The sequence below is a fragment of the Rhipicephalus sanguineus genome, chromosome 8 (genome assembly GCF_013339695.2).
Source record: "Rhipicephalus sanguineus isolate Rsan-2018 chromosome 8, BIME_Rsan_1.4, whole genome shotgun sequence".
Taxonomy (NCBI): Eukaryota; Metazoa; Arthropoda; class Arachnida; order Ixodida; family Ixodidae; genus Rhipicephalus; species Rhipicephalus sanguineus.
Genome location: NC_051183.1, coordinates 61,402,381 through 61,427,995, shown reverse-complemented (window position 1 = coordinate 61,427,995; position 25,615 = coordinate 61,402,381). Strand labels below are relative to the sequence as shown.

The window sequence follows — 25,615 nt, the reverse complement described above, 5'->3', positions numbered from 1 at the left end:
CTCTTCGTAATAGTCTTCCCAGCAGCAGTGAACCATGCACTTTTTATAGCCATCGCCAGGCCTCTGTGCGCGTGCAGAGAACAATATTTAGTTAATTTGCACATGTGAAAATGAAATAAAGTTCCTCCTTATGTCCTTTTGGTGTACGCTTACATGCAAATATTTCAGTTACCAATTTTTTACAGGGCAAACTTGTGTTTAGAAAAATCAGGAGCATTCCCCCCATTTTCACTGCGTTAATCAAAGCGGTGAACGTAGACCTTGCTCCTGTAATCCTGTATTGCTGGTGAAGCGCGTGCTGTTTGCACAGCTTGCGCATGGTATTGCGTAGATTGCGAAAAAATTGCAGGCTTTCATGTCATGATGATGAAATGGGTGACATAATTTAATTGCGCATGCGCGTAGTGATGGGGACCATTGCCGACATTTAATGAGTAGAATGAAGTGCCATGAAGAATTTTACACTATTGCTTTTGTGAGAGAAGACATAATTGGCACCCAAAGTAACACGGACTAATTTTAAAAAAAACATAGTATTGACTGATAATTTGTGTTCCAAAGTGTCTGCGGAAACTCTAAGGCAAAGGGTGTTAAAAGGGTGTATGGTTCATCCTTTCGGGGACTAATCGGCCTGCCACAACCATTAATCTCTTTAAGGACTAACGGCACCGGGTCTAGCAGTTAGTCCCCACACATCACCTCAATGGACTAAAATTTACTCCTCACATTCACACCTTACAGGTCAACAGTTATTCCCTACAGATACCTTAATGAATTAACATTTAGTCCTGATATTTACACGTTACCGGGCAGCTGTTAGTCCCCACAGTTGCACCTCGCCAGACGAACGATCAGTCCACTGAAATACTCCATTGGGAAGAACTTTTAAAGACGAAAGTCTTTCTTGGGGAACTTTGACGCAGAAGTTTTGGTCTGTCTGTCTTTCTCTTTGTCTGTCTGTCACCCGATTCAGCCACGCGGCCAAAGTTTAACCACTTTCTGAACGCCCAGCCATCTTGCACTGGTATCGTCGTTCATACTTGTGAACGCTGTCGATCAAAAAGCAAATTTTACGCATACCTGAGGGGCTACATCAATGCGTAAGTATTAGGTGGTGTGTTCCTTTACTAGAAAATACATGGATACGTAATTCTAAAGACCCTTGTGTTTCTTGCACGGCGCTGAAAATGCTAGTGTTTTTGAGCTGCGCTGCAAATTCGATGCTAGGAGCCGGATGCTGCGATTCAACATAGAGAAGGAGGACTCATGTAGTACGGCCGGCAGGAAACTATCGTCTTTCGACGACATTTTTTATCCCCAGTTCATGTGACCCGTTAATCGCTCAGAGATCATTTTCTACAGTTGATCTCCGCAATGCTTGATACCTTTTCACGTGTTTTTTTCCGCGGCGAGCGACAAATGGGGCCGAAAATAACATGCGAAAGAACATTTAGTCATGCGTGTTTTACTGCTTTCGAAGTCAATGCGACCACGAAAGACAAAAGTGAGGCAATGAAATGTTTTATTTTTCTTTGTACATATGAAGTTTATGCCTCCGTTCAGTGAATTCTCTGTCAAGTGTCCAATACAGGTCCACCCGCGTTGACATTTCTCGTACAGTCCTCTTTGTGAAGCTGCTCCAACGAAAGCGACAGATGACTGACATTCCTGCTCCAGCGCACACAACAGTTTGCCCGTTGTGGCAAAGGCTGCATCCTGCAAAGCCGAAAAAGATTACAAATAGTCACCTGTGACAGAGAAGATGAAGATGCACGCACATGCCAAATACGTGCAAGTAAAATGAAAAGGTGAAATAGGTGAAAAAAATGTGAAAAGGTGAAAATGTAGCATTAAATAATTTCACCGTGATGTCAACATAACCAAAGCTCAAGCGCGTCGGCGGCAGCCATCACGCCCGCGACCGTGTCGGCGAGTTTTTCTGCAAAGCGGGTTCGTACAGCTCGAGCAAGCCCGTCAGGCCAACCGCTGCCGCCAGCGAACCGGTAAACCTCGAACGAGTGAAAGCGGGGCCGCCGCCCCCGAACGGCAGCGAACTGTTTGCGAGCGAACGACGAGGAAGCCGATGGTAATGGCGACGAAATTCCACACATTTCCGAAGCACAGCTAAAGTCGGCTAACTAAAGCGTACGCCAGCCCATACCGGTGCATTTCAAGCGCGCGACAGAAAATCCAGGCTCGTTACCGGCCACCGCAGTGCGTTTTGCACGAGTACCAGTTGCAGCGGCGAGGCCCCTGTCCAATATCGCGAGCTCGTAGCTCATTACCACGGCGAATCCTCTGTGAGCGAGCTCGCGGACGTCCGATGACAATGGCGGCCAATATCCAGGCGGTCACAAAACAAAGGTGAGCTGATGCCCAAGCCAGCTCTCGCGGTAGATTTCGCGCGCTTTATATCCTACACGATCGAGCCCGTTGTCGGCAACTGCGGTGCGTTTCGTGCGCGCGCGACAGATACGGCAGAATAAAGAAAGATCACTTACTTGTGGAAGGATCCAGCGCCGATTTCTTCCCAGAGTCAGATTGAAATCATAGTTCCAATAGGCCTACTGTCTTCTGGGCCGCCATTCCCAGTTGGTGGCGACGCAGTGCCGTGACTACGCCGGAGAAATAGAACGCGGCGTGTCGACACCAGCTCCAGACTTCATGGGTGCGGCGAAACGTAAAGCAGCACCACAAGCTCATCGACGCATTTCGCGTGCACTTAAGGCGCCGCGGCATAGCTCCTACATCGTCGAACTATAATTGTCGATCGCGACACAACCGCCAACACGCCACCATGAACACATGTGGAAAGACTGACTTGGTGGACGGTTAGTTCTCCTAGACAACGGTTTGCACGCGGAACGTATTTTCTGCACCGCGCACTGCGTCTCCCGCACCGTTGCTCCTTTTGGAGACTAAATGGTTTGCACACGGCACACGTCCCTCTATGGTTGCTCGTTCAACAGTCCATCCTTACATGGCGTACGCCTATTGGCTCCGTTACACCGCTTTCGGGTAATTTTGCCTTAGAGTATACATTGCACATGTGCTATAAATGTAGCAAATGAGTCGAAGCCCTTAAAGCAGTGAGAATAATTTTCTTCCGATATAGTAGCACCTCGGCCTAAAACGAGCTACTGCATACAGAAGTAACAAAAGTAACGGGAGGTAAGGAGCTTTCTAAAATATGTAATCTTCAGGTTTCCTCAAGGTCTGTGGGCTAAATAAAAAAGTCATAGTTTCGCCGCAAGGCCGAAGCAATGAATGCGATAGCAAGAAACTAATGCTATATGAAGTGAGGCTCGCCAATGGATACTCTCAGTTTCAACAGCGCTCCTGTTGCAAAGGTGGCTGAAGCAGCGAAGGAAACTAGCGTGATTCAAGTGTCGAGCTGTGACACTTGATAGTTCGCGGCTCATCTCCTGTTTGTTCGTTTAGCGGCGTCTCTTGAGCTCGAGTGACTTTCGTACGCTTCGTAACATGAGCGCGGACATCACGGTGAAATCTTGAAACATCCCTGTTCCCCTCACCACGAGGGGAACAGGGATGTCAAATCGCGCGAGCCGACCGCGGAAGGGCAAGGTTCTCCCTGCGCAAATATACGAAGGAGGGAGCGAGCTCGCCGACGACATTGAAATGCGCCCGTCGCGCTCCTAGCGCCATCTCGCTGGTAATGAAGAAACGCTTATAAGCGCCGGCCGTCTCTGAGTCCGTCCAGCGGTAAAGCGTGTTTATATAACGCTCGCCGTTAGCTACACGGAGGATCTGCGTTTCGTGGCGCAGTGGTTAGCGCCACTCGCTGCGGAGCAAGAGGTCCCTGGTTCGATTCCGCGCTTCGGAAGCATTTTTCTGAATGATTTTTCTTTGGGGGCTTTTATATATATATACATACTTATACATATACGGTGCATGATGGCGGCGACGGCAATATCCAGCCGAGACTGTCCATATAATTGCTATCGCAATAATAGGATTGTTACGTAATAAGAAAAATATAAAATTTAGGTATACGTACGTCTTCAGGCCAGACGTTTGCTACGTCTGGGTGTAGCACACGGCAAAAATTTGTGAGATCGACAACTTCACCCGGATAGTTGTTGTTCTTGACATTCGCCTGCTTTCGTAAGTTAATACAGCTCAGCGGTAGAAGCCTGCACATCCAGGAAAATGACATCTGTCGTATATCTCGCTAGATGGTGTCTTGTCTATGAAAGCGCATTAATTTCATTCATTGCACCATTCAATTATGTTGCACACAAACACAGATTTCATGGACATTTATGGTAAACAGATGTGGAGAAACGTCGTTTGTCCTTTTGCCCACAATTCTGAACAACTTTTAGCCTACATATATCAAGCTTTCAAAGCAGGTATTGCATTTCAATAACTGCTCGACTGTATTCTCTCGACCCCATCTCTACGACTGCGGCTACTACCTGGTCTTTCCCGGGAAGAAGAGACAGTATTGTGCCGTCTGCGTCTGGGTGTAGCATTCACCAACGCCTACTCATTTAGGATAGAGATGGCCGACAACGCCGAGTGCAACGACTGTGCCGTTGATGGAAACAATTGAGCACCTTCTGTGTTACTGCCGGACATACGCAAACGAGAGGCTTCGCCTCAGCACTGCGCTAAATCAAATGGACGGAAGCGCTTTCACTGTCGCGAACAATATTGGGACCCTGGGGCTGCCCATCACAGTTCCGACAGGCAACGAAAGCGCTGTTGCGCTTCTCAAGGATACCGGACTGATTCGCCGTTTGTGATGTCAAACGCGGAACTCTTGCGTCGGCTGAAAGAGTGACTTTTTTCTCCTCCTTTTCTCTAACTTTCCTTCCCCCTCCCCCCGTCCCCCGTGCAGGGTAGCCTACCGGGCTCAGCCCTGGTTAAGCTCCCAGCCTTTCTTTTATTCTTATTCTCTCTCTCCCCCCCTCCCATATTGGCAAGCCAAGAGGCTGCAATGTTTTTCTTCAACAGAAGAACTGCAATTAGATGAAGATTGGTCAAGAGTTAGACATTACGTCCCAAATGTTTTTTGTGAAAGGCTTACCATTGATAAGGATAGCACCGTATCACACAGCTACACGAATCAAGGATAATAGCTTGCTCCATCGTTTATCTATTGACGAAAATATGGTCAACTAATTAGGTACCAAGCATTATCTTACGCGTGTAGTTCATTTACAGAGACGAGGAAATTTTATTTAATGACTCTGAATGATGAGCACAGCTGTAATGGGTGAGGGAATGCTTCGCGTTTTATATTTCGACGCGTCTTTCAATGGTTCAGATGACGCTACCTCCAACTTGTGTGTAGGCGCATAGGACTGCACAAGCCGCCGGAGAAGCGGCTGTAGAAGTCGCCCGCCATGTCCTCTGCTACGGACGCTACTCTCCTCCTCTTCTACTCAACTCTTCCCATCATTGTTTCTTCCTCCCCATTCCCCTGCAGACGCTGAGATGTGCTCCCATTTAGGGTTGCAGAAATAGCGTCTTTTTCTCTTCTCCGCCTCTGCCAAGATGTCCGGCGGGCAGAGCCATTTGGTGGTGTCGGAAGAAAGCACTGTGCTCCGCCACGTGACTGCGTTCTGAACTGTGATTGGTGGACGCGCACGTGACGTATCACACGGGACGTTTATCCTCACCGGTTTATCTTTCGCTCTGCTTGAGCGCCTGCGAGACACGCCGATAGTCAATGCAGAAACTGGTTCCTTAGAGCACACCTCTGAAACTGCAGCGCCAATGAAAGGAAGCTGGCTCGTAGATAATCGGGTAAACCGTTAATGCTCCGTACAATTCCTCTACTCTCATATAAAGACGTCACACGGTTTTATAGTAGCGACTGTGGTAAGGCTGCTGTCGAACCACAAGCGGTCACGGACCTTCCAGCTGTGGCCGAACGAGTGGTCGAGGAAATCGCGCTTGAAGCGTGCGTCGGCGTCACCAACTTTCAGGTAGCGACCACTTTCGGCGCTTGGCCGCTGCATCCCGCAACCGGAAACGGGGGCTTCGAGGCTCTCTTTCCCCCGTATCCGCGCTGCTTCGGCTTCGTCCTCTTGTATCTCGGCGTCGGCACGACGCTGACGTCTCTCTGCGGCCTCGCGGGCTCTCACCACAGGGTCTTGGCGGCAAGGCCACGCTGCTGATGCATTGCGAGCCCTCCGCTCCGCCGGCTTGTCTTTCGTTCATATTAGTAGTATCGAAGCGCACTAACTGACGACTGTCGAAAGTGAGAGGAAGCGTGCAGTTGTGGCCCTCTAGCGGTCGCCTATCAAACTAGAGCACACGCCGGAGTGGAGCGAGCGCCGCATGCTACAGTTGGCTATGCTATTTGTGGTTTTGCTTGCGTTATTATTATCATCAATGCGCTCGAAGAACAAGAGAAAGAGGACTTCTCTTTCGCGCGAGCGTGCGCATGCGATAGTTGGCTATGCTATATGTGGTTTTGCTTGCGTTAATATCATCATCAAGGCACTCGAAGAACTACAGGAAGACGTCTCTTTCACGCGAGCTGCGCCTGTAGCGGCCGCCTTTGGAAGTAAGGTTACGGCTAGGTACTTCGCCCCACCTCAATAACCTGGCGAGCCAGCTCCTAAAATGACACTTTCGTTATATGGACGCCCGCACACACACAAACCCCGTCGGCCTGCAACGAGGTGGCACACGCGGGGGCTCAAGAGCTCACAAACCGAGCTGTTGCGCATGCCGACGCCGCTTCGGCCGAGGTACCACGCGCGCAAGAGTGGGAGTTGGAGGAACGCATGACTACACTGTAAACTAAAAAAAATATCCAGCTGGGAGGTCTTGGGGGATGTTGCTCGAGCTAAACTAACTCCGGTGGCGTCACTGAACCTCGAACACATCGGAATGTACCGGAGTATATACATTCATTCGGTGCTGTTTTATTCCCGTGGGCGACGGACGGAGGGAAACGGCGCTCATTTCCTGATTATATTCCGGTGGATACTCCGCACTTACTCCAGCGCATTGCTCAGCGGCTTTCATTGGCTGCTGTAGAGTGACGTAGGAAGCCTCGCTGGGCGGCCTGTCGCCAGAAACGATTGTTAAACATCTTCCCCTTTGCCCGAGCCATCGCGGGGTCTCTGACCGACACTTGCCTTCCCACGGTAGAGGTTGGGTGATTGGGAATTCTTGCGTATATGTTCTGGCAACGGGTTGACGACCAGGCTTGTACATCCCTGCGCTTTACAAGACGGTGCAGTTAACAAGGAGAGAGGCAAAGTATATGTGGCCGGCACGGGAAGAGTTGGCGGCCGAGGAGTGAAGGGAGACGTTCAAGCCATGATAGATTAAGGATCCTTCTTTAGCATTCTAACGGTTGTACATAGGTTCGAATCCCGAGTCGGGTTCTTCGGATTTTTTTTCTTCGCTTTATTTTGTTTAGGCTTTTTATATATATATACATTCATATACATAACCGGGGCATGACGGCGACGGCAAAAATCAGCCGAGAGTGTCCATATAATTGCTGTCGCAATAATAAATTTCTGGCGCCTTCATAGACGCTGTTAGTATTTCCTCCTGTGTTGCTCTGTCGTTTCATGTTACCGGCTACTGGGTGGTTAATTAAACATATTTACTGTAAACCTCCATATTCATCCGTCGCACATCACCCGTGCGCATGACAGGCTCTAAAGCGCGCTCACCTTCTGTCCCTTCTATCGCCCTCTCCCTTATATAACGAGTGACTACCGGCGCGTATTACGTCACCATCACCGTCGCACCTGTCTACCAATCGAAAGCGCTGTAGTGTGACACTACAACTGTGGTCGGGTGATCGATAACATATCCTTTGTCTTTGTTTTTGTGAACTGTCCACTGCAATGATGGTATCCGCTAAGCTCGTTTGTTAAAGCCAATATAACTTTGCTAGTGCAGTAGGGTACATAAAGTATGCCTTCACGCACCTGAACAGGTATCGAATTTGTTCTTTAGTGCAGTCCGAAAGCCTGTACACGTTCTTCGTGGGAGAATTGTCGCCCATGAGGTATCCCTCGCTACGAGGACACCTTGTCGCTCCAGGATGCCCTCTCATGCTTGGCAGCTGGAGTCTCTCCGTCATGTACCGAGCCCAATCTGAAAGAAGGGGAACTCTCGAGTTTATCTAATCATATTTCGAGGCCGTAGCGATGGAATTTTTTTTTCGGGAGAGGGAGGGGGGATGCATTTGCCGAAGGCCTTGACTATACTTGAAGAACCCCTATTTTCATTATTTGTTCTCGGTAAAACACCCCCTTCATCAGGAGTTCGGCAGAAGGAGGGGGTAGGCGGGTAGCTCCCCTCTCCCCAAAAGAAAATATATGCGAAGAACAGCCTAAACTTTCACGTCAATGAGTGTCCTGACTTGAAAACGAACGCACTGGGCGTAGCGAAATTCATCGCCGTACCTATGAAGTACTCCACAGGTGCTGTAGACTTACAGGCGAATGTTCCTCTCGAGCTTCAAGATAGCAGTAATGCTGAAATAGGGAATGATGCTGATCCGGCCGCGGCGGCCGCACTTTCGATGTAGGCGAAAATGCGTGAGGCTCATGTACTTAATTTAGGTGCACGTTAAAGAACCCCAGGTGGTCGAAACTTCCGGAGCCCCCCACGTCGGCGTCTCTCATAATCAAATCTTGGCTTTGAGACGTTATATGACGCTGTGACGATATTATTATATGACGCTGATAAACTTATGTCGTGGCGAGACTGTCCTCGAATTCTAGTTAAGTCTTCTTGTAATTTCTTCTTATACAACTAAACGGCCAAGCTATTCAGAGTGTCAAGCGCGTCTCCAAGATTTCAACATCAAGTGGTTTTAGCACGGATTCCAATCAACAAATCGAACGTTCATGCGAGAATTCTGAGCCACCAAGCGTGTGTCTTGATGAAAACACTTGAAGCTTTTTTTTCATAAAGCTTTCCTTGTGTGTTGCGTTGTATACGGGCACAACTTCAATTTTTCATACGAGAACAATTAACAATGAATAATATTCTATGCTGAATTCAAGCATGTTTAGGCTCGAAAGTGAGAAGAAAAGGCTGGTATGCGTAGGCGACATATACTGCGGAAAGGAAATTGTAACTATATATTTCATTATTTATTAACACGTGTTCTTCGATAATATGATTAAATTACGTACTTTTAAGCCACACAACCGCGCTACGATTAGAGAGTTATGGCAGTGGGGAAGTCGATCAGTACTACATCTGACCACCTAGGGTTGGTTAATGCACTTAAAAAAAGAGCACAATTTTTTTTCTATGTCGCCTCCATCAAAATGCGGCCAACGTGACCGGGAATCGAGCCCGTGTCCTCGAGCTTAAGTGCGCAAAACTTTTAACCGCCGAGCTACAACGGTGGGTAGGCATGTGCTCTTTGCACTTTGCAATTGCATTAAAAGACAACTTACAAATGTGCGATCTCGTGAGCCATAGTTGTGACTCCACTGTACGTTTGTGGTATGTCTTCAGCAACCCCAGCGTTCCAGGAAGAGCACACACCACCAAAATAAGCCACACCTGAATGTGCAAAAGAAAGAGCCGCATGAACACGCACTGCCCATAATATATATAATATATATATATATATATATATATATATATATATAGATATATATATATATATATTATATATATATATATATATATATATTATATATATATATATTGTGATGAAGAAGAAGTGCACCCCGTACCGTCGGATCGTCAGCGCTAAGCAGAAAGGGCTCGTGCTGAAGGTTGTTGCTATTCGCGCTGGCTAGGCCTACTGTTATATACCGTCTGATATTAGTTGCTCTTGTCGAGGCCGTGTCTCAGCTCTTTATTATAATATATATATATATTATATATGGCCATCTAGATAAAAATTTATTGCTCGCACTCGCCATTAAGGTGACATGGTGAGCTTATGCTAAACAGGTCAGAAGTGTCCTCATCGACGTTGAAGCGTCAGTCAGATGACTCAACGGCCGACTACGTTGCACAATAGGGCGAGTAATGAGTGCTGACAAGTGTCTGATAATATGACGCTCTTAGTGCTTTTAGTGTTTACGGCACCGTTTGCCGTAAACTACGGCAAAACCTACAATATGAAAACATAGGGAGGGTGTTATTGTCCGAAAATAAGAATAGCCATTCGTGTTTCATGAACTTCCTTGCTTTAAAGCCGCGCGTCCCGTACTTTCAGGTCAGAAACGCTGTGCGCACTATCAGCAGGCCACAACATTCACGATGGGGAAGTGGTTGGGGTGGAGTTTTAACAAAGCAAACACAGGCAAGCCGAATAACGATAACTCTTGTGGGACAAAAAATTACACCATCTCCCACTAAAGGGAACCATGAGGGGATGCGAAGCAGCATTCTGGGTGCACACCAAGTTTCCGTTTATGTTCACTCGGCGTTTCCGTTAGTGTATGCGGTTTGTATTTAGTGTTTGTGTCATCATTACGTAGCGAGCCCTGCGCTGCTGCTGCTCCGCGACGATCTCGATCTCGGCAGAGGTGGGAGTGCTGCTGGAACTGGCGCCGACGTTCACGTCACAACTCATCTGAACGGGAGCGAAGCGAGAATGACGGAAGCCGGCCGAGCGCACGCGCTTATGTAAAATGGGGGCGGGATAGGAGAGAGTGGGTTTACAGGCTGCTGCGCGGGGGAGGAGAGGAGAGAAGGCGACCGAACGCCTGCGTAAACGCCTGCGTAAAGGAGGAGAGTGCGCGGCAGCAGCGTGGGGGAGGAGAGGAGAGAAGGCGACCGAAGACCTACGTAAAGGAGGAGAGTGGGAGAGAGAATAGGCGCATGCGCAATGGAGCGCGGACGCCACTGGATCAAGCTCGCTCATAAGATTCTTCGCATCTAAAAACATTCCTAGAGGGTACATCTGCTTTTAGAGTGTCGTTTCCCGTAGAAATCCTAGAAATGTGGGTCTAATTCCAAAAATAATTATTCTCTGAAATAGGAATTTCTGGTGATTCTTATAACTTATAACTAGTAAACCTTTGCCCCATTATTTTGGTGACGGCGATCTGAGTTTAGAAAAAATCGTTTTGCTATTTTAAGCATAAGGAGAACAACACAAGACGAGTTACGCTCAAGGTAGAATATGTCATGGAAGAAGATAGTGCCTTCTCAAACCTCAATTTTTCATGTTGACTGCATCGACAGCAATTACGCCTGTGATAAAAGATCTCATTGTTTCACGAGAAAATCACTCCCAGCCAGCAAAAACAAATTTGCCGTGAAATCTGGGCAAGCCAACACAATGTAGATAGTCTCCGGACAAACTCTCGTGGAACACGTTAACGGCCCATCAGGTTTAAATAAACTATTCTTCCTCACGACTCTCTAGAGCGGCCAACAAAAAAGCCGCCAGATCCCACGCATTGTGGGAATCGATGTAATGCGAAGCAGCCAGCAAAGAGCTGCATACATCGTCTTGTCTGTCATTCAGGAAAATGCGTGCCACTCATGTTATTTATGTTCGTTACACAGTGACGTTGCAAGATACCAATTTTGGTGTATACCAAGTTAGCGAAACGGCCGCCAGCGCCCCATGAGCGCGGCACGTAAGTCATGCTGTACATGACATGCTTCTCATGATTATCATGTTAAGTCGTGTTGTTTATGTTCGTCACAGAGTCACGTCGCGCAATACCAATTCCGGGGTAGATCAAGCTGGCGAAACGGCCGCCAACGCACCATGAGCGTGGAACGTACGTCATGCTGTACATGACATGCGTGTCATGATTTTCATGTTAACTGATGTTATTTATGTTCGTTACACAGTAAACGTCGCGCAGTACCAATGTTGGTATATATCAAGCTAGCGAAACGGCCGCGAGCGCTCCATGAGCCCGGCATGTATATCATGCTGTACATGACATGCGTGTCATGATTTGCACGTTAGGACCTGTTAGTTATGTTCGTCATACGCTCTTGTCACGCCGTATAAATTTTGGTATATACATAGGTCGGCAAACTCACTCATGAGTCGACTCACTCGGACTCACTCAGACTCAGATCTGGCCGTGAGTCTGAGTCTGAGTGAGTCCAGGTCAGTTAAATTTTGGTGAGATTGAGTCCGAGTGAGTCCAGTTGAAGAAAATTTTAGTGTGTCCGAGTGAGTCCAGTTGAGGAAAGTATTGGTGAGTGTGAGTCGGAGTGAGCCCTAAGCGCAAAATATATTTTTTGAATGGTTCCGAGTGACCTCCACTTTTTGTTGCCGACTTTTTGGTCCTACCTACTCATCTTCAGCATTACTGTCAGCCTTATATCGGCTTACGTTTACACTCAGGTCTATTTACACATACCTCAGCACAACAGCATTCATGCACCACCTCAATATTTATTGATCACAGGCGTGAATTAGGGGAAGGGGTGCCATGACCTCCACTCGGAAACTTTTTCATGGGAAGTTCTTGATAAAAATATCTCTGCGAGTCACGTATTTCATAAAAATATCCTAACTGGATGGATATGATATATTATGATAACTCATATTTGAAGGTACACGATCAAAAGGCGTATAGTAGAGCACTGATTATGTGAGATAATGGTGTTAAAGGGGATTGACACCATGGTCGAAAAAACTAATTTTAGGCCAACGAAACTCGTGAGTCGACTCACTCAGGCTCACTCAGACTCAGGTGAAGCCGTGAGTCTGAGTCTGAGTGAGTCCGGCTGAGTAATATGTTGGTGAGTTTGGGTCTGAGTGAGCTCCACTTACTTTGCCGACCTATGGGTATATAACAAGGTAACGAAACGACCGTCAGATCACCAAGACTGTGGCATGTATATCATGTCGTTCATGGCATGCATGTCATGATTTTCATGTTATGACTCATCATTCATGTTCGTCATACAGTCATGTTATGCCATACCAATTTTGGTGTACATTCGATTAACGAAACGAGCAGGAGCGCACAAAGTCGTAGGCGGCTAGATAGATAGATAGATAGATAGATAGATAGATAGATAGATAGATAGATAGATAGATAGATAGATAGATAGATAGATAGATAGATAGATAGATAGATAGATAGATAGATAGATAGATAGATAGATAGATAGATAGATAGATAGATAGATAGATAGATAGATAGATAGATGATAGAGTAGATAGATAGATAGATACGCTCAAAGTCGCAGAAGTTCGCCAAGAAATGCTTCGCATTTAAATAGCAGCAATGCCGTATTGCCTAGTAGCAAAAGACCGATGTTGCGTCCTCGATAGCGCGCCTCAGTAGGAGACACCTGTTAGTGCGCACGTGAATACAAGGGCTTGAAAGGTTGCGGTCGCTGTTCTATGGGTTTATTCCTTATGTAACCATGAGCCAGTAAGATTCAAGGTGTAAATACTATTTTCCCGCGGCAACACGAGCCTGTTCAGTTCCTAGTAAGGACATGAAATCAGCAACGAGGGTGAGATGACGGCATCGAGAACAGCTGTCAGTTTTTTCAAGAAGGTAACAAGAAGGGTCGATGCAGTCTCAAGGACAGCTGGGCAGGATGGAGCCACCGCAAGTGACTGGACGCATACAATGAGAGGTTGATATCTGTTTTATTATCAACAAGGTTCCCGACAGCGACAAGGCGCACGCATTTCTGAGCATCATGTGTCTGGACATGTATGGGTTGCCAAAGTCGTTGGCGGCAACTGAGATGCAGTCGGCCAAAAGTTCCGAGCAACTGTAGAGCTTCTTGGACACTCACGTGGCTCCGAAGCCTGCCATGCAGTAAAACTCGTTTATAACTAACCCATGACATTACTTTTTGTTTCCGCGCTTTCGTCTCATTTTACAATATTCCGTATAACGGACAAGGTTCTTGAATTCGCTAAAGGGACCGACAACTGGCCAGAACGTGGGATTAGGTCCTGGTATAAATGAAGAGACCGTAAAATATAGTGACCGATCCCAGCATCCTTTTCACGTTGCGACTAGGATTCATATATTTATTTCGTGTGTAAAAGTAACAAAAACCGGTATGTCGCGCAGCCTAGCGGAAGAGCCTTGAAGCTGGATTATGAAGTCAATCACTTTGCTATACGTGGCCTGATGCTGTCATGAGTGCCATGATTAGTCCACAATGTTAGAGTATGCATATCATTAACCAGCCCCACTCAATTCTGTGCTGCGTACGAGGTAAAAGGAGCTGCACGGTGAGAAGCGGCGCTGCCCTCGCGGGCACCAGTGGCCCATGTCGAGCCGCGGCGCATGCGCGCGAAGTGCACTTCGCGCGCATTTCCGTACACATTTCCGTGGCGGCTTGGTTTGCGAAATACCCGGCACCAGGGAGTCTACGGAAATGCGGGTGCACACAAATAGGCCCTCGCTATTGCGCAAGTCAAATGCGTATTTGTATGCGCGATATTGCAATAAGAGATGCTCTCTCGATCGTGTACTTGTCAACGATCAGCCGATTCGGATGTGGAAATGTGATCTTTTAGCGAGGTCACATGCCTTTTCACGTTGCCACATTGCAATAACGTCTTTCATTGTGGCATTTCATTGTTTCACACATAACCGTCGTTTTTGCCTGTACCAAGAGAAGTGTTTTGCTGCTAACCACGTGGGTGAAGGCCCAACAGACGTGTTTTTCTCCCAGGAGACCATGCCGTATATGTGTACAGTCGGTGTTCGAGCCCATATTGCTCGCGATAGTGCGTCTTAACTGTATTGGCACGCGATAACGCGAATGCCGCTTCACTGCTACCTCCCATATACTTTCGCTCGGTAATACATACACTGACTGCATTATTCCTTTCAAATTTCATGTGTAGAGATGCATGCAGATACGTTAGGATATGTGTAGTATTTATGACATGAAGCGGCACCGTGTTCTTTTCCTTTCGTTTTCCCACTTCGCCAATGAGCAACACGTGACAGAACAGCCGTCAGGCTCGGCGTAAACACACTTTTCTCAGTGCTCCGCGCGCCCGCAGGGCATTTTGGGATAGCTTGAAAAAAAGGACAATTCCCGCCATGAAGAAAGGAAAAGGTTAGGAGTTCGCATTGCGCATTGCGATGAAAAGCAGGACATAAAGAAAAATAGCTGATCGGGGACGCTCATGTCAGGGTTCGCTTTCCGCCATTTTTCTGGCACGGGAGGGGATCCTTATGTTTAATTAAGAAAGCGGACATTGTGGTCGGTGTGGAAATTTTTGAACGTCTCGTTAGGCATTTTGGATGAACGGGCCTTAGTGGTGGTCTACACTTTGGGAACGTTTTCGCAAAAGAAATCTTTATAATGATGAAGGCATCGTCTGCCGTAACACATAGTTTATCCGGGCAGTGCAAGCTCCCGGTAGGTAAAGCTACATGATATAAGCTTAGTGAACACTTATATTGCTCAGGCGACCGGCTTTACGGCGTGTTGCTGTCATAAATTTTCCAGGTTCTTACACGTAATCTACGCTGGCTGTGGTAGCAAAGTACAATCAACATTCATGGCAAAGCAAACGCACTTACCTAAAACGTCTTTAAGAATAGTGACGTCGTGTTTTATACGCTTGGCGACCAGGTCCTTGCTTGAAAAATATTAAATGAAAGAATAATTATCTCGAGAAAGAAAACATGTGTCATATAATGTCGTTGTTTGACACCAATTAGAAATAAAGGTGAACATCTCGCGTCAGAATACCGATGATGCTAATAAGGAAAAAAAATTTGTTAACAGCTCACGATTTTGAGGTCGATAAATTGCGATACAACGTTATTGTGAGAGGTACGAACATCGTTTACAGTTGCGCCGAATAAGTTTTCAAGAATGCGATGATTGTCTTAATAAATATGTAGTTTTTCATCTTTAGCGGATGAAGTAAGTTTTTGATATATCGTGCTTTGTGCGTAATTCTGATTTATTCATTTCTTCGCTCGGGTTATTCATACACGCATTGTCTGTATCAAACGCGTACTAACCTTGGCAACTACTCTTTTTTTCCACGAACCATTTCTGATTGGAATTCACTGCCCGAAATATTGTTTCTTTAGAATCTACAATTGCATTTGAAAGTGTGCTACTTACTGATTTAAAAATACAGTAAACCACTGAATGTTCATGTGACTTTTCTTTTTTCTTTTCCCTTTTATTTTTGTATGTTGTCTTTTTTTCACGACGTGCTTTATCAATGCAGTGTGTTACTTCATAATTTGCAAATGCTGCATTTACGCACCCGACGTATTTCGGGAAGAGTTCGTCTTTTGTTAACTTTTCTTTGTTCTACGATTGCTTGTTGCTATATGTTTTGCACTCAATTACGGGAGTAATAACTTTTTAAGGGAGGGGTAGGATTGTTTTTTTTTCTTTTTTTTATCTTATAGTATGCGTCACTCTCCTATGAACTGTATTATTTTGTTATCTTGGCAGGCTGCGCTGGTTTCTTGTAATACTTCTAGATAAGCCGATAGGCTAGCTTTGTTTCCCTTTTCTGTGAGCTTGTGTGCCTTGCGGCTCCACATGTGCTTGTAAATCTGCAACTGTATAGTTTCCCACCTGCATGGTCCTTCGGTACCACAGTATACCGTAAATAAATAAATAAAATTTAAAACGACGACGCGAAATCCCGGCGCCGGCGGTAACCCGTAACAGAGCGCGCGCCACGAAAAAACAAGTATGGAAAGACGCTGCACGCGCACCGGTGTACCTCCTCACACAGTCGAAACAGCCGCAGACAACCAGCAGTCTCGGATCAAACGCCCGGCAAAGTCTGGAAACATCGTGAAGGAAAACACTATGCGACGCCGAGTGACGCCACGACGGGTGGAACGGGCGAGAAGAATCTAGCCCCTTCCCTATCTTTGGCTGTCCTGCACGCCAAATAACAGACGCGACGCTTCTGGAACCCTGGAGAGAGGAGATATAAGCGTGCACCATGGACGGAAGCAGGAGTCGGTCCGGAGATGGTGAAGTTATGTTGAGTGTGCTTCCGTCGGCCAAAGGAGACGTGTTTTATGGTGTTGTGCGGTCAGTCGATCATCGATCTGGAAGAATCTCATGTAAATGCCGTATGAACAGTGAAAAGTTATGTGAGTGCTTCCTGGAAGAGAAACCATCGGGACCGATGATGCAAGGGAACAACGACGATCAGCGCTGGAGTATGAGTAAGTGTTTCCTGGAAGAGAAGCATTCAAGCGGCGTCCATGAATTATGGACTGGATACGTTGGTGAATATTCAGGATTTTAAGTGTTCTTAAATAGCTTGTAATGCATGAGATTGCAATTTTAGCGCGTGATCTGTTTGTTTATTTTCCAGTTGTTTAAACACCATCTAAATTATATTGTGAGCTGTAAGTGATACCAGCCGAGTGTGCATGTTTGTGTGATGCTGTACTGTCTTAACGGAGAATATATTTTGTTTGTATTATCAACTATTGGATCTGACTCGCTCTTTGGTCTACAACCGGCGTTCGCTGGCGCACTAAAATGACCCACTCTAAGTTGTCCGCGTTTACCTGGTGCGTTTCGGGGGGCCGATACGTCATCCCTTGGAATCTGCCCGGGGATTGCCACCCGATTCACGGGAAGAGTGACAGCCTATGTCGAAAGTACCAAAGTCAGGCTAACTCCGCTTAACTAAAGTGCAGATAATTTTTCTCCATACAAACCTACACACATACATACATACATACAACTGTTTTAGAGGAGGCTGCGTATCTCGCAGGATGATATTTCATTTCTAGAAGTAGTCCTGAATGACGGCATTCTAAACCGCTCACGTAGGCAACAAGGTGGTTTAGTAAGAGCAGCAATTATCTGTATAAATGTATACGTCAATTCCGATTTCCTCGCTGATATAGAAAACGAGTTTAGGGTTGCACACTTCATTAACAGCGATCGGTTCACGCTTGCAATAAAGATCGCCGTATATTAACTTGAATGCATAATTTCTGTGTATCCAACAGCTCCATTTTTGAAGACGTTCTCTTGGGCTACTTGGTTCATAGCTTTTAGATGTATGTATGTACAGAACACTACCGCGCTCGTAGTGTTCTCTATGTTTCATACCCGCGTGCTTGTTCATTTTGCTGTATTAACTTTTGAATGTTCCTTGACGGCGTGCATCAGGCAAAGTGACAGTACAGAAATGACAATGGAATAGTGAGCAGTATAACTGGTTACAGCCACTTTGCTACCAGCAACCGACTTAGGCATACGAGCATGCACTTAGCTTATGTGGGATGCTCAGCTAATATTTTCATGACAAGGTACTCCTTAAATTTTGGACGGAGTGAATAGTTGGATGTCATTATTTTTATTTGAACGTAAGAAATATTGGATTATCGAATTATCTTTCTCTCTATCAATGGCGTAACTCTTCCCAGTATGGGCAGTTAGAGCAAGAATTGCATCTCTTAACATTCATTGTACTAAATCATACAGCTAACTATGATTTCGTAACTTCTGCTATTTCTGGTAAATGGCCAGCAAAATCACTTTAATCTCTTGAAAAAGGCTTCTGTTGTTCCTGAGAACTCTTATTTTCAAATGTCTATTTCTGAAGTGACAACGCTATATCATTTTTGTCTAGGCACAAGCACAGGAAATGCACTGGCACTGGAGGCATTGTCTAACGTCGATGTTTTTCACACGCGAGCGTGTGCAGACCAAAAGCACATGGGACCATTGCATTGTGTTCCATGTAAGCTTACCTTGTAAGGAGGAAGACAATGTCGGCTTCCATATCCTCATTTATGAAATACGTTGTCTTGTTCAGTGTGTCTTCAACGTCAACGCCGCAAGTGGCACCTTTTACAATTCGCCGTATTCCTTCGTTGTGCACGGAGCAAACTTCATCCTTGGTAAGGACGTCATCCTAACATTGCAGAAAGAAGACCCATGAACGCGTGTTTATAATTTATGTCTAAATAAAAAAAACTTTAGAAAAGACGTTGTCGCACGCAAACATAACTTCGAAATCCAAACATTTGGGACACTCTGCCCTTTATGCAATGCAGTTTATGAAATTGAACAAACGAAGTATGCAGAAGCAATTAAAAGAAATGACGTGCCAATAATTTTCTCCAATATAATAAAGCGTTACTTACATTATCAACTGTAATGCCGTTAAGCTGGAAGCGTATTTTCGGATTCGTCATGGTTATGAACCTGAGGGCAACCTAAAATAAGAATATCATCTTAGCCAACGAGATTCAGGGATGTGTTTGGGTAAGCGCGAAGTAGTTTTAATGAGCTTGCAAACTCTAATAAAGAGGGGATGGCTTAAGTTTATCTCTATTGTACTATCAAATATCAATACAGCAGCACTAAAGGGACATCAAAATGTACTCCAACATTGAAAATATTTTTGCCTTAAGGTACTTGTTTCGATTACTGTTTCGATTCACAGAGGAAATGAATTTCACTTCAGAAATACGAGCTCTAAACACCAGGGAGGCTGTAACTGCTTATGTTGATAACTTTAACGCGAGAAATAACGTAACATTAAGGCGACAACATTGGTGGAGAATACTCCCGGATGTCGTAAAAATATTGATGATGGCATCAGCAGAGATATATGACGTGGGCTCGGCGCAATCCTCCCTGCAGAAAATTAGCACAGATTATAAGTAAACATCTTGGTGTGCTTTCGTACCTGCACCATTAGATTTCACGTGAAAGTGTAGCGTGGAAAAACGATATACTCTCTCCTTTCATGCTGGGCGTAATGCGCATGTCGAGCATGTCCAGCATTGGTTTGTTTCGGCGTTTTGCCAAGTTACTCTCCAGGTAAGCTCAGTGAAGGTTATTTTTTGGTGTCGGCAAGCCGATGTGCGCCACAGTTAATTACGCTTAGCCTCAGTTTTGTTCGTTTTGTTCGTTTTGAAGGAGATCAACAGGATTGCACGATGGTTTATCGTAGCGAAATGTCGGCACAAGATGTGGTGGTACTGCTTGTGTTCTCACATGGCTTATTATGCGGAAAAGGGAGAAACATAGAGGTAGAAGAAACAGTTTCAACACACGTTTCTCCCGCTGTCGAATATAAGCCTCATTGTGACCAATGTTTAAAAACATTGGTTACAGTAAATTGTGGAGTGACACTACCACGACTGATAGCCTTGCAGACCATTTGCGTGAGTATATAACCGCCGCGGCAGCATAGACGCTGAGGTGTCGCGGTATTGAGTTTCAGAACGAGCGTCTGATCTTCGGCAATGGTGCATTATAGAGGCACGTTCACACCTAGCGCGGATCCGGAAAGCGGACGCGGATTATCCGCAAAAGCGGAAAACCCGCGGTAACTTGCCCGTATCGCGCCCGGACCGATTTGCTCCGCGCGGAAATGTGGGCCGCTTTAGCCGCAGCCAACCAGGGCACGAGAAGCGCGCGCGAAGTATTGAGTAGTGCCGCAAGATGGCGACAAGTCCGCCGCGGATTGGCGGATTGCTTCATCCCCGCGGCGGAACGGCCGGAAGGCATCGCGGTCAGTATGAACAGTCGCGCAGCCTCGCCGCCGCTCCGCTTTGAAAATTCGCTTGCCCGCTTGTGTGCTCGGCGTTGGCTGTGAACGTGCCTTAACGGGGACAAATAGAAAAAAACACCTCTGTGATTATATTAGCCTACACGGTAAAGAACCCCAACTGGTAAAAATTATTCTGGAGTATTCTGCAACGGCATTCCTGGTAACCATATTGTAATTTTACCGTGTAACACATGTTGAAATTGCTTATTCGTAGTAGAGACTGTGTGGGAACTGCCTGGAGCGAAAATCTTGCTATCTATTCCGTCGCCATGTTAGGAAGAAAGAAGGGGAATCGATCGAGAGGCTGGTTTGTTAGACACAAGCTAACGAAGCCAGAACCTACTTATAATCACGTTCTCTCGCCATTTTGTAATAGTGCTCATGGCTCAGGTTCGACTGTAAATGATAAAATGTCACCTATTAGTGCTGAAATGCCTGCAAACGCTAAAATGTCGCCTGTAAGTGCTAAAATGCCTATCAATGCTAGAGTCTCGCCAGTAACTGTTAAAATGTATCCTGTAAGTGCTAACACGTTGCCTACAAACTCTAAAATACCTGTAGTTGTTCAAACGTTGCGTGAAACTGCTGTCACTGCTAAAATGTCGGATGTAAATGTGAAAACGCGTGTAATTGCTAACATTTCTGTTTATGCTAAAATTTCGCAAGACTATACGAACATGCAAACATGAAACGACCAGACAACACAACAAAAATGTAAAAAAAAAAACAGAACAAGTCAGGCTTGAAACAATTGTTGAAGATATTCCCTACGAAAAAATCATGTGCGGAAGTTGAGAGTTGATGGCTCTTTGCTGAAGCGTGGGCAACGGGCCAACGAACTTCGTCAAGGTGTTCGAAAGAAGACAGAAGTCTCTCACAGTGGCCCATACCGTGGGATTTCAATGAAAGAGTGCCAAACACATGCTTATGTACGGCTGCATTGCAGTGAGACCAATGATGTCCCTGTTAAACACAACCAAACGATACCTGTGTTATTATGCCGGTTACACATTCAAATGGAAGTTAGGAGAAGCATACAAAACAAGTGATATTTCTTGATATGTTGTGGCAGGCGCTCTTTATCTGCACGACAGTTATTCTGTCCTATACAAGATTGCGGTAAACTCACCGCATTAAAGGCAGTAGCGATGTAGAGGAGGAAATCATCACTCGTGTTGAAAGCTGCCCTGTATTCACTTGACGTCAAAAATCCAAAGTTCCACTATGAACTTCCGTGGGAAATGCTTCCGTTTAGCTCTTGCAGTGTCTGGAAAAGCGAATGGTGTTCAGTATTGAATGTTATGTGATGCATATAAAGAGCGTACTGTGATAAAGGTGTATAGTACAATAGGCGCTTAACACTGCCTAGCACTAACGTTTACGTGACGCTTGACACGGCCTAGCATTAACGTTTACGTGACTGCGTGATGGCGCTCCTAGCTCGAGAAAGAAACAGCCACATTCGAAAAAAAAAAACATGTGCTGAATGAATCTGAGTAGTCGCATATTTTTGGTGTACATTGTTCTCTAAGCTGCATCAGTTCACCTCATTTCTTCGCGCGCTCTCACTTGCCATGTTGTCCTTGAAACTTCATTGCCATCTCTTAAACATGACAGGTGACCGCGTGCAAAACAGCTACTTATACGGCTATATTTAAAACCGTCGATACTACTCATACGTACATGAAGTCTACTTACGGCATTCGAGGCTTCCGCTTTTCGTAACGCCGTCATCTGAGAAATATAAAAAAAGATTGAGAGCAATATTCGCTGTCCGTATCTCTTTCAGATAGAGTGAACTTACTCATTAAAAGCTGATTCACATCCTATGAGTGATTTATGAATATAAGTATCGGCGCGGGTGATGGCGCGTTCTTGTTACTTGCGAGCTGGTAGTTCAACGTTCATTGCAGTAAGAGAATTTCCATGGACAACGCGCGCAGTTCGCACGCTCTCGCCACGTGGCGAGCGCTGAGGTGGTGGCGCCCTCTTTTGCGCTCAAGCAAATGGGCCGTCACGACAGCAGACGATGATGCACGCTGAGCCCCCTAAGATGTTTAGCCCCTAAAAAAGAACTTTATGACCTCAAGTGCTGTGTTTATAAGTAATATGACAGAAACGAATCGTCTGCCTGAAAAGGAAAATTCACCCATTCATTAAAGTTCAATCTTAAGCTCCGCCCTGTATTTCTTGCCTTCTTTTAACCTTTTAACATCTGTTCTCATACGTCTGTCTGATGATATTGACTTCATAGTTGCATACCGACATATTCCAGCCGAAGCAGTGATGCATATCACTGTGTCAGCGTGGAAGATACTCCGTAATTCGCCGCTCTTTTCAGTGCGGCTGGATAGATGGCAATCTACATGCTAGCTACACCCGTTCATTACGTCACATTTTACAGTAAAAAGCGACTTACGGCTCTTGCCGCTTAGTATGATCAAGGAAGCCGTTCGGGTCCCGAAATGTCCATGTGTTTTTCACCTTTACTTGGTCAGTGACCGCATCTTCATCCTCATGACAAACTTTCGTCGAACTCTTGACTGCATATCATACAGAACTCACTACGGACAAGAGTCGCAACCACGAATCACTAGTTCGTGTTGTACATCAAGAATAGGCGCCTTCAACGGACGTTTGTCATAAACCACACGTGTAAAGTGAAGGCCTTCTGCCAAAAAGTCTACGCTGGAGTACACCGGTAGCGTCAACGCGGGCCACAAGATAATTCGACGAAACGACAAGAAATTACTTTCGGCACACGCCCAAGAATGCTTACAGACAAATAAAAAATTGAAGACGAAAACGTTCTGCTCGAGACGTGAGCTGGAACACGTCACTGCTGACGACTTCCAGGACGTACAGCTTCACGCTAAGTTCATGGCGACGCTATAGGAACGCAACTGTAGAGTCGCTTAGAAAGCAAATTGGACGCACTCAGACCGCAGGACCCCGCCCAAACTAAAGCCGTAGTTCTCAACTTGTCCTCGTACTAACCTGCTGCACCCGAAGTTGCCGTTCTACGCAATGGACTGAGCTTCAATTCTGACGCCTCCCTAAACCCGACGAGAGTGGTTTGCGCCGTGGAGCGAGCCGTCACACAGCTTCCTCCCGAAGTAAGAGATAAGCTCGTAATCGCGCTCTCGCTGCTCTCTCGAAGTGGTGTACGCATGGCCCTCAAGCCCGGTCTTCACCGGCTGAGAAAGAGGCCATCAAGGGCCTCCGGAAGAATACCCCCATTGCCATACATTCTGCGGACAAGGGAAACGCCCTTGTGGTCAGAAGCGTAGCCAGCAATTTTTTCGGGGCGGGGGGGGGGTTCTACTCCCCAACCCCCCCTGGTTGGTTAATCGCCCCTGGTTGTGGTAATCAACAGAGGTGAGTACGATCAGAAGACGATGGATTTGCTCTCAGACGGGAATACTTACGTAACGATGCCGAAAGATCCTACGACAAGCCTTCAAGCGAAACTGCAGAAACTGCTCTCGAAGATTTTTACGTTATTTCCGCCGCAGCAGAAGCACCTTTACTATCGCCTCCTGTGTACCAATGGGTCTGCATCTGCAACTTACGGTCTACTAAGCCAGGCATTCCACTACAGCCCATCCCTGACTTCACAAGGTCGCCGCTGCACTGACTTCGTGTTATCTACACAAAGTGTTTGGGCCCGCTCCACGGAAAAACGGCTACACACATTGTCAATTCCTCAGCTTTCGTAGAGAAAGCGATCGACTTTTACCCGGATGAAGACGACGTAATGGTGTCCTTCGACGTCAAATCGCTCTTCATATCGGTTCCTGCTGACTTGCCGTAGCAACATGCACAGAGTTCCTGCTGGCGGACGAAACGCTCGCGCAGTGCACACCTTTTTAGGTAGAGGACATGTGCGAGTTGCTGCAAGTTTGCTTCGGCAACACGTAGTTCATCTATCGCAAGCAGTTTTACAAGCAGATCCATGGAACTGCCATGGGGGCTTCCATCTCCGTTACTACTCCAAACGTTATCATGGAAGCTATTGAAGGCCGTCGCCGACTTCGCTCCCAAGCCCAAGACATTCGTCCGCTACGTGGACGACTGCTTCTGCATTATCAATAGGTTTAATGCCCTACGGCTCCTCCGCTTTCTCAACTCCATAGATGCCGGCCTACAGTTTACCGTAGAATATGAGTGTGACAGCAGCCTTCCCTTCCTCGATGTCCAGGTGAGCCGTACTGGAAACTAGCCTTTCGTTTGCTGTGCACTGGAACCTAACGCATACAGGACATACGTGAATTTCAACTCAGGCACCCAGCCTGTCACAAGCAATCCGTTGTTCTCTGGTGACATGGGCAACACGCATTTGCTCAAGCGACGACGAAATGAGTAAATAACTTAAACCAATACACCAAGACCTGTTGACGACAGGGCACCCCAAGATAATTTATTAAGAATGTTGAAGACCGTGTCCTCAATCCCAGGCCATCCCTGGCCAGTCGTTTCGAGGACGCGCCGGCGTCCCATATGTTCCTGGGGTCAGCGAATCTCTAAGCCGTATGTTTTCATGTTATTACCTTCGTGTGTGCACATACCCTCCGACAAGCCGAGAATCAGCTTCGAACCTGAAAGATTGCCTAGACAGCAAGGGATGCCCAGGTGTTTCTACAAGCTACCATGCGCAGACTGTAGCTGCAGTTAAATCGGCGAAACTGGAACTTCATCAGAGATTAAAGGACACCAAAGGCACGTGGGCAACAAGAAAGTGTCGAGCGCCCTGGTCAGCATCATCATCCTCATCATACCGCACCATCATCCTCATCACGATACTTGACCAGACGAACTTTCGTCACTCTTCATTCGAGTGTGGCTTGCTGGGAGCTCGATTCAGCAGCGCGAGAAACATGCCGTTGACAGCTTGATGGCGGTGAGTAGTAGACTGATATTTAGTCACAAGGGAAAAAAAGAGAAGAAAAAGAAAGCAGGTGTGCCATGTGCGACCAGAAAGGCAAAAAAATGTTCGCGTCGTTACCTCGCTACACAGGGCGAACGACAGGAAGTTGAGGTACAACGACTTTGAAATCGGGGTGAACCGTTCTCGGCCGACAGGCGAACAGGACCTTTCCCTTAAATTGATAAGAGAGGGCAGCTGCATCGTCGGATGGTACTGGCACT

At 46.3% G+C, this 25,615-nt stretch overlaps 1 long non-coding RNA gene across 1 annotated transcript; it reads right to left on the bottom strand.

Annotated features, from left to right (window-relative positions):
* LOC119403261 (uncharacterized) lies at positions 1–21,728 on the bottom strand. The gene is made up of 8 exons (XR_007417130.1): positions 21,597–21,728; positions 19,050–19,121; positions 18,654–18,817; positions 15,474–15,532; positions 9,420–9,528; positions 7,932–8,100; positions 4,019–4,154; positions 1–63 (listed from the first exon to the last, which is right to left on the bottom strand). It is a non-coding gene; the product is annotated as an uncharacterized LOC119403261 (long non-coding RNA).
* Positions 21,729–25,615: the final 3,887 nt, after the last annotated feature.